Consider the following 12086-nt stretch of genomic DNA (forward strand, 5'->3'; position numbering starts at 1 on the left):
ATGTAATCATTATTGGTAAACACTGACATAATGACTTAGCTTGTTTTATCATATTTGACAAGTCAGATATGTTTGTTTTAATATTGGCAGCATTTTATTGAATTTGGACAAAAAAAAAAAAATAGTGAACTTAAATGAGATCAGGAAGAGTATGGTACATAACAACAATCTCAATTAATATAATACCAACTATACAATTTATAATTTAAATGGGTAGAGTTATGTTTGCCTGGGAAGTCATGAATGATCTGTCTCTGTATTTTTTTTTAATAAAGTCTGGTCCCCAAGCCCTCATGTCTTGAGCCTATTGTTTGTTATTAAACAAACATGATCGTGCAATCAGATTTTTTTTTTTTTTTCAGTGACACATGTGAAACAAAGAAGCTCATTGGTCAACTATCATTTTGCAGTAAAATCACCTCATGTCTCACCTCATGGGGGATCCTCATAGTTACAACAACAAAAGACAGATACAGCAGGGCAGACAGCAGGATACATAAATTCAAATAAACATCAAAACAACTAAATCAACACAACTGCACACACACGTGACTGTTATTATACATATGTTACATAATAAATCAAATTTGAACAAAAACTAAGACAGAGTTCAAATATAGTCACAAAATACAACAAGATGAACAACAAAATTCAACAAAATGCTCAAAAACAATTACATGGCTTCTGTAAATATTGAACCAGAGCATTATTAAATGAAGGGACAGAAGTTAATACTTGAATCACAGACTGTTATAGGTAACGTTGAGTGGTTGGAGGATAGAAGTTGTAGTATATTGATAAATGATCACAGTAATCTGAAATGGAAAGAATTAGTTGTGAGATAATCTTTTTCCTGACAAAAAAGCTAAAACAATTGATGGACTGATAAAGTAATTTTAAGCGGTATGAAATTTTGAACTTGAGGAGATTCAAGAGTGACCAGACTCACACCTTTGTAAAGAATTAGAGAAGTGTGTATTCTGCATCCCAGGCAACAGTCAAATAAAATGCCTCAATAAAAGGTGCATTGTGTCACTTTTCTAGTGGAGCGTCCGTCAAATGTTTTTCTCTGTGAAGATGTTATTGCTTTTTCTGGAATGGTTCACAGTATGGTATTAAACCTTTTTACCTTCATGGAGACCACACCAGACCACGTTACAGGTCAGATCTGTGGCGAGACATCCCCGCTCACAGTCTGAATTAATATTTGAAGTATTTCTGAACTATAAAACCACCTGTAATTGAATACATGTTGGTAGATCTGTCATACTGTGGAACGTTCTAAGCAGAGCAATGATATTTCCAAAGAAGGTGACGTACCCCCAGCCGAAAAGTTACACAATGTACCTTTAAATATGGCTATATCTTTCTTTCTCTATGTTTTGGCCCAGAGACTTTCATACACCTAATGTTAATCAGTGTGAAATGGGGGTGAAGAGTGAAGAGAGACATTCAGCACATGGAGACGAGCACAGGGCAGGGCTAATTTGCTGTTAGAACCCATTGACCGCAGTGCAGCCCAGAAAACATGATTGACAGCTGAAGTCTGTTGGCATCATTATTGACCACAGTGCGTCTAAAGCTGTTTCCTCGGGGGCTCCTCCAGACGCATTAATTTATATTAGACTCACATTTTGGGCTTTCTTGTGTCTTATTGAATCTGATATATCCAGAAGCGGTGAATCAACTTCTTAACCTCAACTTCACCCGGAAATCTTAAAAGTCTTCTGTAGCTTTCTAATAATAAACTACTCTCATTTTAGGTTTGATTTCATAACAAAACAAAACACAATACCTTATATCATTTTGTGTCTGTCTTATCCACTACCAATCTCAATCTCTTATCTCTTTTATGACATGATTATACAAACCTTTATGAGAAAACTGGATGGGAGCAGAAATCATAAGCTCTAGCTCCATTTGAACAAAGCCTCAAAACTGAAAAATGCTAATACAGTAATGCTGTAAGCCAATGGGGTTTATGCATTCTTTCCACTAACATACATAACAGCATAAGGATTTTTATGAAAGATTAACATTTCAACCCATAGTTTAACGCTTTTGTTGGTTATGTTTGGTAACTACAGTTTACTAACTAATAGGGATGTAACGATAACCAAATCTCATGGTACGATATTATCACAATATGCATCTAATATCTAATCTAATATAATTGAAGATAGGACACTTTTTTGCTTTTAGAATACCTTGACAAGATTTTGGTGTGAATTATTTCTGTCATAATTCAAAAAATTCAAGTAAAAAACATATTTCTTCATGTTGTTTGCACTGAAATGAATCATGGGATATGTAGTTTCCAAACTATAAAACCAAGCATTTAAGCAAAGAAACTTGTAATATGATATATTGTGACAGCCCACAATATCATTGTAAGACTTTTGAAGATACAATATCACGATATTTTGATTACTGTTTCATCCCTAGTAACTAAATGTGGAGCGTTTTGATTCTTGTCTTAAAGTTGGATTGTGTAACTTCTCTAGTCGAGGGTCCGTCAAATGCTTTCCTACATGGAGATGTTATTGCTTTAACTGGAATGTTTCACAGTATGGTATTACACATTTCTATATTCAGAATGCCTGTTTTTCTAGGTATTTTTGAGCTATAAAACCAACTGTAATTTAATAAATGTAAGGTAGAGCTGTTTAAAGTCATACTGTGGAACATTACAGGCAGATAAATGACATTTCAATAGATACAAGCAGGTAACGGACTCTCCTCCAGAAAAGTTACCCAGTGCACCTTTAAGGCCCACTTTTATTCTCTGACTTTTAACACCGACTGAGTTGTGTGGTCCTCTGTGTCTTTTATTTATTTGACTTATTTTTATGATTTTACCTTTTTATTTATGTATTTTTGCTCTTGATTTGACTAGTTTTATTGTCTTAACAAGGACAAGTGACATGTGCTATATAATACAATTAATTGGATTTTAACTACAATTCTGAGATTTTTTGTTATAAATGGCAAATACTAACTTTTGAATTTGAAATCAAGCATCATGATATGTTATTTTATTTATTAACAAAAATTCAGATTCATACACATTTCCCATATAAATGTCTGGCTGGATAAGATTTGATTAAGCGAAATAAAGAAAAAAAAGTTAAATAGATTGAACCATTTCTTTATTTCCAGGTGAGATTTTGGATGTAAAATGTGCAGTTTTATCTTTTAGCATAATGGCCACACCGCCTCTGACACCACTCCTATCCAAAACATGCAAGCTGCTTTTTTGCATACTAACAAGTAACAAAGATTTTCTCCAGTAGTAGGTTATGCAACAATATACAATGCAAAATATGATAATCTTATGAATGAATGGACTTTTTTGTACGTGACTTTATAGCCACGCCTGATAAAATTACTGTCACTTGTGCAGCCAAACTGAGCCAAGACAAAAAGCACTCACGCCCATCCGCATCTGTATGGTAATGTGTGGTTGGTGATGGGTTATGTAAAATAATTACTAACTTAATAGTACTAATGAACTGAGGCAGAATGTTTTGTTCTGGCGTGTACTCCATTAAATGTAATAGACCATTCAAATTTATGAAAGATTAATTGTTAGATTAAAATTTTTTAAGTGATTACATTCCCATGCCGTTCTGGTAACATGCTTACATGTTTTATAATCCCCTGGAAATAGAACAGAGACTTGGCAGCAAACATCTGAAGGCATGTTAAAATTACTATACAGTTTTTCCAAAAAAAATAAAAATAATAATAATATAAAATAAATAAAAATAAATAAATACATCTCTGGAATACACCCACTGCCCTGTATTAACTTCATTCTCCAATTTTATTTTCACTTAGGACACACGTAGGATTCAGTGTCATGTAATCATTTTGGTATGAAGAAAAAAATATCTGCACATTGCTATCCATTGAAGGTGCTAACAACTTCACAGCTCTCTGTTGTGATGATTTTTACAGCAGCGTCATCTCCCATTGGGCACCACCGTTTTCTAATGGCAGTGGACTTGTTTTTTTAATAAATCGTTTTAGATTAATACTGCATTTGTGATTTAAAATGTCCAAATTGTAACATAATGATCCACTGATGCCATACATTATAGATATTTGTTGGGTATTCAAGGTCACTTCTATATCAAAGTATTTACTGTTATATTTCATTTTGCCAATACTCTTGACAATAACAAAGTCATCCTGCAGACTGAGTTAAAGCCAGAGAAATGCTCTTGTTTACATTGTATGTACCTGACACAGCAGATTTGCATTCCTAAGTAATTATTTTAAATGTAATAGTTGGTTTGACCTGCAGATAACTATAAGACAAACCCCTGTTTACTGTCCACACCCAGAGCTCAGGCGTGACTCAGAAAGCCACAGTCTCTAATGCTCCTCATTTAAGGTCTTTTTATAAAACACTTTCACTAATTTCAGACTCAGAGGGATGCTGAAGAAGGTCACATTTAACACTGGAGATGAACAAATCAGCCTGCAGTGTATAAGGCTGTTTGTTATCAGTGGTGGAACATAAGAAAGTAAAAGTAAAAAAACTTTTTGGTTTAAATTGTCCACAGTATGGCATTAAAATAATTTGTCTTGCATTTATTCAACTACAAGTGTCATTTATTGCTCAAAAATACCTTAGAAAACATCCATTCTTCCTGTGAATGGGGTTGCCTCTCCACAAATATAACCTGTAATTTGGCTTGCAAGTCTTCATGGAGATTCATAAATTTACTGTGGAACGAGGCACATCTCTATGGAGACAAGCAAGTGACGGACCTTCCAATGGGCAATATCGACAGTGCACCTTTAAGTAAAAATTTAAGGCATCCATACTTTACTTAAGTAGATTTTAAAGTGGATACTTATTACTTTTACTTCCCTACATTTGAGAGCAGATGTGTACTTTCTACTCCAATCTACCTCTACTGGACTGAAAAGAAAAAAATAAATTATTATACTTTGAGACCTGCTGGAAAGGCTGAGAAGGTTATTTTGAACACATTTATAATTTGAGCAAACTAAAATATAACAACAAATATGCAAATAAAAGCAGCTTGAATAAAAAAGATTTAATTTATATAAAAATCACTACATTGAAGCTTAAATTTCCATACACCTTCATTTTAATCATTTGGATAATTTCAGCCCTTAATTTGCCAATCTTTGAACTAAAGGTAAAAGCACAATTTGACTACCACTATATGACACCACAAGAGCATTTTGAGATGTGGAGATTAATAATAAAGGATTTCTCAAACATGTGTGGCCATGACACATGAAACAAAACACATCTCATGTTTTTGAGGAGATAACAACATAACATGTCTTGAAGCTCCAAACAGTCCATTTTATGTAACACAGGACCTTTAATTAATAATGTGTGTTGCAATGACTCACTGCAAGTGTAGCTGATATTAAAGCTGATATTAACATTATCACGTTTTATGAGCTTAATACACACTGATACAACACAAAGACTTCCCCACTGACGCAGACAGGGGCTAACTTTGCTGAGTCATGCTACTTTGCACAGGTCGGGTCGCCAGCATAATCTTGTCATCATTTTGATCTCAGCGCTATCCAATCAGATTTCTCTAACCTCATATTAACAGCCATTGATTGTGTCTAAACTGTTAAAATTTACATATGTTGTGATGTGTGCAGGTTTTGACAAGGAAAGTTTGCACAAAATGTCAAACTAACACAGCAAAGACAAAAATAAAAGATAAAATGGTACAGATAGTAAGAGTTAGTAACGTCACACTCGCTGAGGCCACTTTTTTAAATAGTCTCCACACACACCATGAATCAAATCTTAATTGACTGGCCATTTAAATGTACCAGGCGAAAGACAAGAATAATACTAGTACTGCTACTACAAATACAAGTAGGTCCAGTTTCATAAGATAACTGTGTTCCCTTTATTTGGTCTAATCCTGCCACAGCTGCATAAACAGACCCCATAGGCACAGACAGTAGATATTGTGCATTAACATGGAGCGGTCAGAGGTCGTATAGTTTTAATAAAGTACAGTAAAAGATTTGCATTATGGACTCAGTTCTGTCTGGGTCACTGTGTCTGACCCCATCTACTTACAATAACTTAAATATTAGCCTTCAGCCATTTACCGTGTCTGGACAAATCCTTCTCAGATATGTAAAAGTGTAGGCCGTGTCCTTTTTAGGTTATTGCATTTCACTGGAAAAACAGACCAAGCGTGAAGTTTCAAATCTGAAGCCAACAGTGGAGGAGGTGGTTGCGTTACTGTTTAACTGAAAGGTAGGTGCAATGTTGTTGTGTTCTTAGGCAAGACACTGTGCCCTAATGAGTAAACATAAGCATGAAGATAGTGAGTGAGTTATTTGATGGTTCTCACCCACTAGTGATACAATTTAAAGAGTTTTGGATGTGAAAAAAAAGACAGTACAGTACAGTATGAAATGAGGTGAAGATTGGGCAGAAACATTCAACAAATTATTGGTGACTGAGCCAGATATGTTACCTAAAATGTGCTGCCACCTAAGCATTCCTACAGTGTTTTTCAATGATTTTTGTTTGTAAAATGCAAGTTCTTTTTTAAACTAGTAATTGTCAAGACATTGTTTTGAACGTGTTTGTGAAAATGAACTTTGAGAGTCAACTTGGGAGTCTATGAATGGTTTAAACCAGGGTTCAACAGCCTCTAGATCAACAAAAACATAGACTGAAGGGAATTTTGGATATGAAGCTGTTTGAATCTGTTTGGAGCTGTTTGGTATTCAGTGCAAACCAAGCTAGTCCTTTGTCTTAAACACTATTTTCCTTTAAATGTCTAATCACGTGATTGCAAAAACATCCCCCGGATTAAGCAACACTCAGAGGATATATTTACAGGATAAAGAAAGAAGAATCATCCCAAACACTTGACTTAAATCCCTTAAAATGCCTCTTCATGCCCACACATGTTTGAGGACTTCAACAGAAGGGCCCTCCCCTATTCCTTTACAGTAAATGATACAGAGTTGGCACTGTGTCAAGATTATTTACACTAGTAACATGTCTTTTTTGTAGAGAAAAGCTAATGTTTTCTCATGTTAACTCTGAAAATAAAAGCCCTTGAATATGCAGTTTGTATTATTATGGGCGGGCAGGGTCATAAGAAGTAGCACCGGAGCCAAAGGGTTTTTAGGTTCAATTAAGTTCAGTTGAGACTTAATTCATATTGCGCACTACAGTCTGAGTATTAGGCTGAAGAAGGAAAGGGCATCTGGAATAACTTATCGATAACTTTACTACTTAGCTGTGGTCCCTGATACATGTCTTCAGTCAGGCTGTCCTTTTGTATAAATTAAATTATCTGACACGTTCCTGGTAGGAGATCCACCACAGAAAACACTCTGTTCCACCTTGTGATGTCATTTAGTAATTTAGGGAGTGCTCCATTAGAATCATTTGGATAATTTCATTCTAACTCCCACTACATGACATCACAGGGTGGATCAGAGCATTTTGAGTTTTGGAGATTTAGACAGACTAATAATAAAGGATTACTCAAACGTGTGAATGAACAAAACATAAATCCAGGTATCTTTTTAATGAGGTAACATTCAGTCATGGCTTAAAGCTCACGTAAGTCAATATTGTGTAATACAGGACTTTTAAACACTCCAGTCAATAATATCTCCAAGCAAAAAAGTTATATAGCACAACCATAAAATCAACTTTTTGTCATTGCTCTCTATGGAAAGTTTGTCCAATCTCTGACTCTTAATGACTAAAAGTACAGTGTTCACCTGTATAATGTTTAGTCAAAATACTACACTATTTTTACAGCTCGGTTTTATCTGGGTTGTGTTTATTCATTGTTACCACAGAGCAGCCTTGGCCCTGTACAATGTGTTCCTTTGGGAAAGGGTCCAGTTTTTGTTGGTGTGGAAAAAATACTCAGTGAGTCACTCCAAGTTACACCTGCTCTTATCTCATACACAGGAAATCACTCAGGCATGCCGCCATATTTACAATGGCAATACTTAGATAAGGCAGAAAGCCAGGAAGTGTCATAAAGTCATAAAACAATGTAGTGTACGCAACAACATCAGTGTGACAGATAATATGAGCATGTTTTGAATAAAAGTCAAAATTTCCATCAATAGAAGGTTAAGTTGTTTATTTTTTTTTTAATACAAAGTGATTCAGGGACCAAGTTTCAGTCAAATGAGACTTTGCAGTGACCTCACGCTGGGGGTATTCTACATGTATGTGTGTGGAGGAATGTTCAGCAGTTGCAATAGTGACACAATCCACACATTAACAAACATAGACAAAAAAGTTTTTAGATGATCTGAAAACTCAAGAAAAAATACAAAATGGATTTAAACGGCACATGTTCATCTTGTGATCAGTATGAGAGTTCACGATCGTGTTTAGGTGATTTTCAACAAAAATATGAGTAAAAACTGTTGGCTAATGCTAGCTAGCTTGTGGCTGGTACTAGAGATGGACTTGTACAAAATCAGCTCACCTGTTGTAGTTCCAGCTAAGGTTATGTTTACACATAGCTGGGTATATTGAGAAACAAATATTTCCCTCCCTTTGTTTTCCAAAATAACATCATGCACACAAAAAGTTTTCGTTTACATCAACCCGCATAAATACGCCATCGAGCGCCGTCATAACTACACGGAGCCTCTGGGCGGCACCTGGATTAGATTCAAACCTGTAGCATTTATTTCATTACAGTTGTAAGTATTACTCACAAATTAGGGGTGTCAAATTATCGCGTTAATTGCGATTAATTAATTACAGTCATATTTAGCGCGTTATGTTTTTTAATCGCGTTAATCTCATTTTTAATCTCTAACTTTACAGTTTCTGTATGCGAGTTGCTTTATTATAAAATCTGTTTTATGTGTTGTTGGGACAACAACACACACACACACACACACACACACACACACACACACACACACACAACAAAAACACATTAATAATTTTTTTATTTCGGTAATTCCACTCAATGCCGGAAACCCACAACAAAACGCGCGCAGTAACAGCGATACAAACGTCATGTTAACGTTTGCGGCGTCAGTCGCACAATGGACGAGGTCGAAGAGCCAGTAGAACAGAGTCAGCAGGTGCACAGGTAAAAACACATTCGTGTCTTGGAAATTATTCTCCCGACGTGAAATATAAAAGAAAATAACAAATATAAAATCGCCTACAACTTAAATGTCACTGGTGAAAACAACCTGCATAGACTCATGATGTCTGCACTACTGTCCTATAGTGACCTGCCACATGAGGGGACACGCACACAAACACACACACAAACACACACAAACACACACAAACACAAACAAACACACACAACACACAAACACAAACAAACACACACCTTCATCATCGTCATTAACCTGAGAACGCGCGGACCACGTTTCTTTCCGTAGTTACTGCGCGGACACCGACGTGCTCCCGTGCGCCGCGTCCGTTTTCTTGCGTACGCTGCGTAAACCGCGCTTCCTCCTGTGCGCCTCTAAACCAGAACTAACACCAAGACTAAAACCGGGACTAACCCAGTCCAGGACTAAACCAGGACTAAAACCAGAACTAAAACCAGTGATCTCATATATAAAACATTTCTCTATCAATACTATTTTTAATATGGTTAAGGAAAGACTGGACTTTTTATTGTCTTTAAGTAGACAAAAGTTATTATGTTCAGATTTCCTCGTCTTTGCTACTTTACAGCAAACAGTTTCTTATTCATGGAGACTTGGGCTCAACAGTCAATTTGGAGAGATTTGTTAAACAATAAATGACTTTATAAAGTCACTTTTTTTTGTTCTATATCAGTCTTTTGATCTGCCACAATAATGTAATAATGAATTTAAATGAAAATACCTCAACTTGAAGGCTTTTCTCAGCATTTTTTAGGTGAGATTAAAAAGAGATGAATTAGATTAATTAATTACAGATCATAATTAATTAATCTCTCAATTTTTTTAATCGCATGACAGCACTATCACAAATACCTTGAAAAACGTGCATTAAGAAGCAGGGTTGCCTCTCCACAGATATGTTAAAGAAGTGGCAAAATGGCCAACCTCCTAACCTGCAAATACAAACACATGAAAAGTGTTTGCACCAGAAAAAATTAGACTGCTGCTCTGACTGCTCCATGATCATCATCATAGCAAAAAGTAAACACTGGTTGCACTCTCAGTGCTTCAGCTCCTAAAACTCAGTTTATCTCACTTTACACACAAACTCCAAACCGTAGTTTTCCAGAATCTCCACTCTAGCTGGAGTTTTAAGAAAGACTTGTTTTTTGAGGCGAATTGGCCATTTGCGTGTAAAAGATGGGTACAAACGAAGGAAAATGTCTCTGTTTTTAAATATACCTGTGTAAGTGTAAACGGGGTCTAAGTCAGTTCTTTACTTTAGTATGCAAGTGGTGTGTCCGTGGTGGTGATCGGCTGGGCCTTTGGCGCAGATTGGCAGCTGCACTTCAGTCAGTCTGCCCCAGGGCAGCTGTGGCTACAATAGTAGTTTACCACCACCGAGTATGGAGTAAATGAATAATGCTCTGTAAAGTGTCTTTGAGTGTCCAAAAAAGCACTAAATAAAACTAATGCATTATTGTTTATAGTCAGATTGTGTTTAAATAGGCTCAAAATCAGATTAAAGTCTAACAGCTCCAGACAGAGCAGTGCTTACAGTTAGCATCCCACCCCAGATTATTTTGAGTATCAATATGAGAATAGATAGAAAGTTTGCATTTCCTTTTTTAATATCATACCATCTCAGACATCAGGTGGAAGAGTGATTGGCAAATGATGGGAGGTTACTGTCCTTGGGCAAGACACTTCACTCACTTTGACTTAGTATAAATTTGGGGGTTGAGTATCAAACAAATCCAATCGCTGTGTCTCTTTACAGTGTTTACAACACACATTTTTCCATTTTCATTTTAATCAGTTCCACTTCTAATAAAAAAATTGATCTTCCTTAATTAGTACAGAGGTCTTAGCACGTGCATCCTCAGACCTACTGTTGTTTCACAAAGACACTTGAAACTGTCCACACAGGGGCCTGGAATCACAGCTCTCGATGGGAATGTTCTTGGAAAGGAGTCATGTCCTTAAAATCACACAATGGGAACATTACACTTTACACATTAGAAAAAGGTCAGCAGATTTGCAGCCTGCAGGTGAGAAAAAAGCATTACTCGTGTAGACAAGAACAAGGGGGTCGTGCTGATAAAACAGATCGATTTCAGGCGCGGTGGGGAGGGGGAGAGGGGTGAGGGGGTGCAGGACTGTAGACTGCTCTGTTCATTTGACAGAAGAAAGTGGACATGAGTTCTGGTGGTGTCCTGAGATGGTCTTTGCACTTAAATGCAATGTTGTCAGTTAGGATCATCAGACAGGTTCATATTAGCTTCTAGGAGGACACTGCTGTTCAAATACAGTGAGTGTGTGTGTGTGTGTGTGTGAGGTGCAGGTTGTCTCAGGATAAACTTACACACTGCCCGTATATACTGGAGATTTAAAGAAGACCTATTGTGCTTGTCTCTGCTATACAGTTATAATCTACGACACCCTTGGATCCTTATGTATAATTTGCACATTTTAAATTGTAATATTCATCTAAATTGATTTAATGCAGTGTTCAATGGGAGCTGATGTCACTGTAAACGTCATCACAGAACTGAACTGAATAACTGAATCCTACGTGTATCACAGATCAAGAAAATAAAATTGGACGTACAGTGCAAAGTACAAAGTAAGTTCAGGGCAATGAGGGTATACCAGTGGAGGATAAAATGAGGATTGATTTATAAGATGGCGTTTTGAAAATAAGATTAGATTAAATAAAATTAAAGATTCCTCAATCACTCAGAATACAACTTAAAGGGTGAGGGAAAACAACTATAACAAGGTTATTTTGTTCAAGCATTTTTTATTCCAGAAAAACATATTTAAAAATACTGCTACTTTTACAATTTTGTAGTTTGAGAAAGGAGCCGTAAATTAAAGAGTAGTCCACATAAAAGTCTTTGTGTTTTAAAATAAACAAGCCAATAAAGCTGAAGTAGTTTAGA

The sequence above is a fragment of the Boleophthalmus pectinirostris genome, unplaced genomic scaffold, assembly GCF_026225935.1.
Source record: "Boleophthalmus pectinirostris isolate CB_2022bp ecotype Guang Dong unplaced genomic scaffold, ASM2622593v1 HiC_scaffold_18, whole genome shotgun sequence".
NCBI lineage: Eukaryota > Metazoa > Chordata > Actinopteri > Gobiiformes > Gobiidae > Boleophthalmus > Boleophthalmus pectinirostris.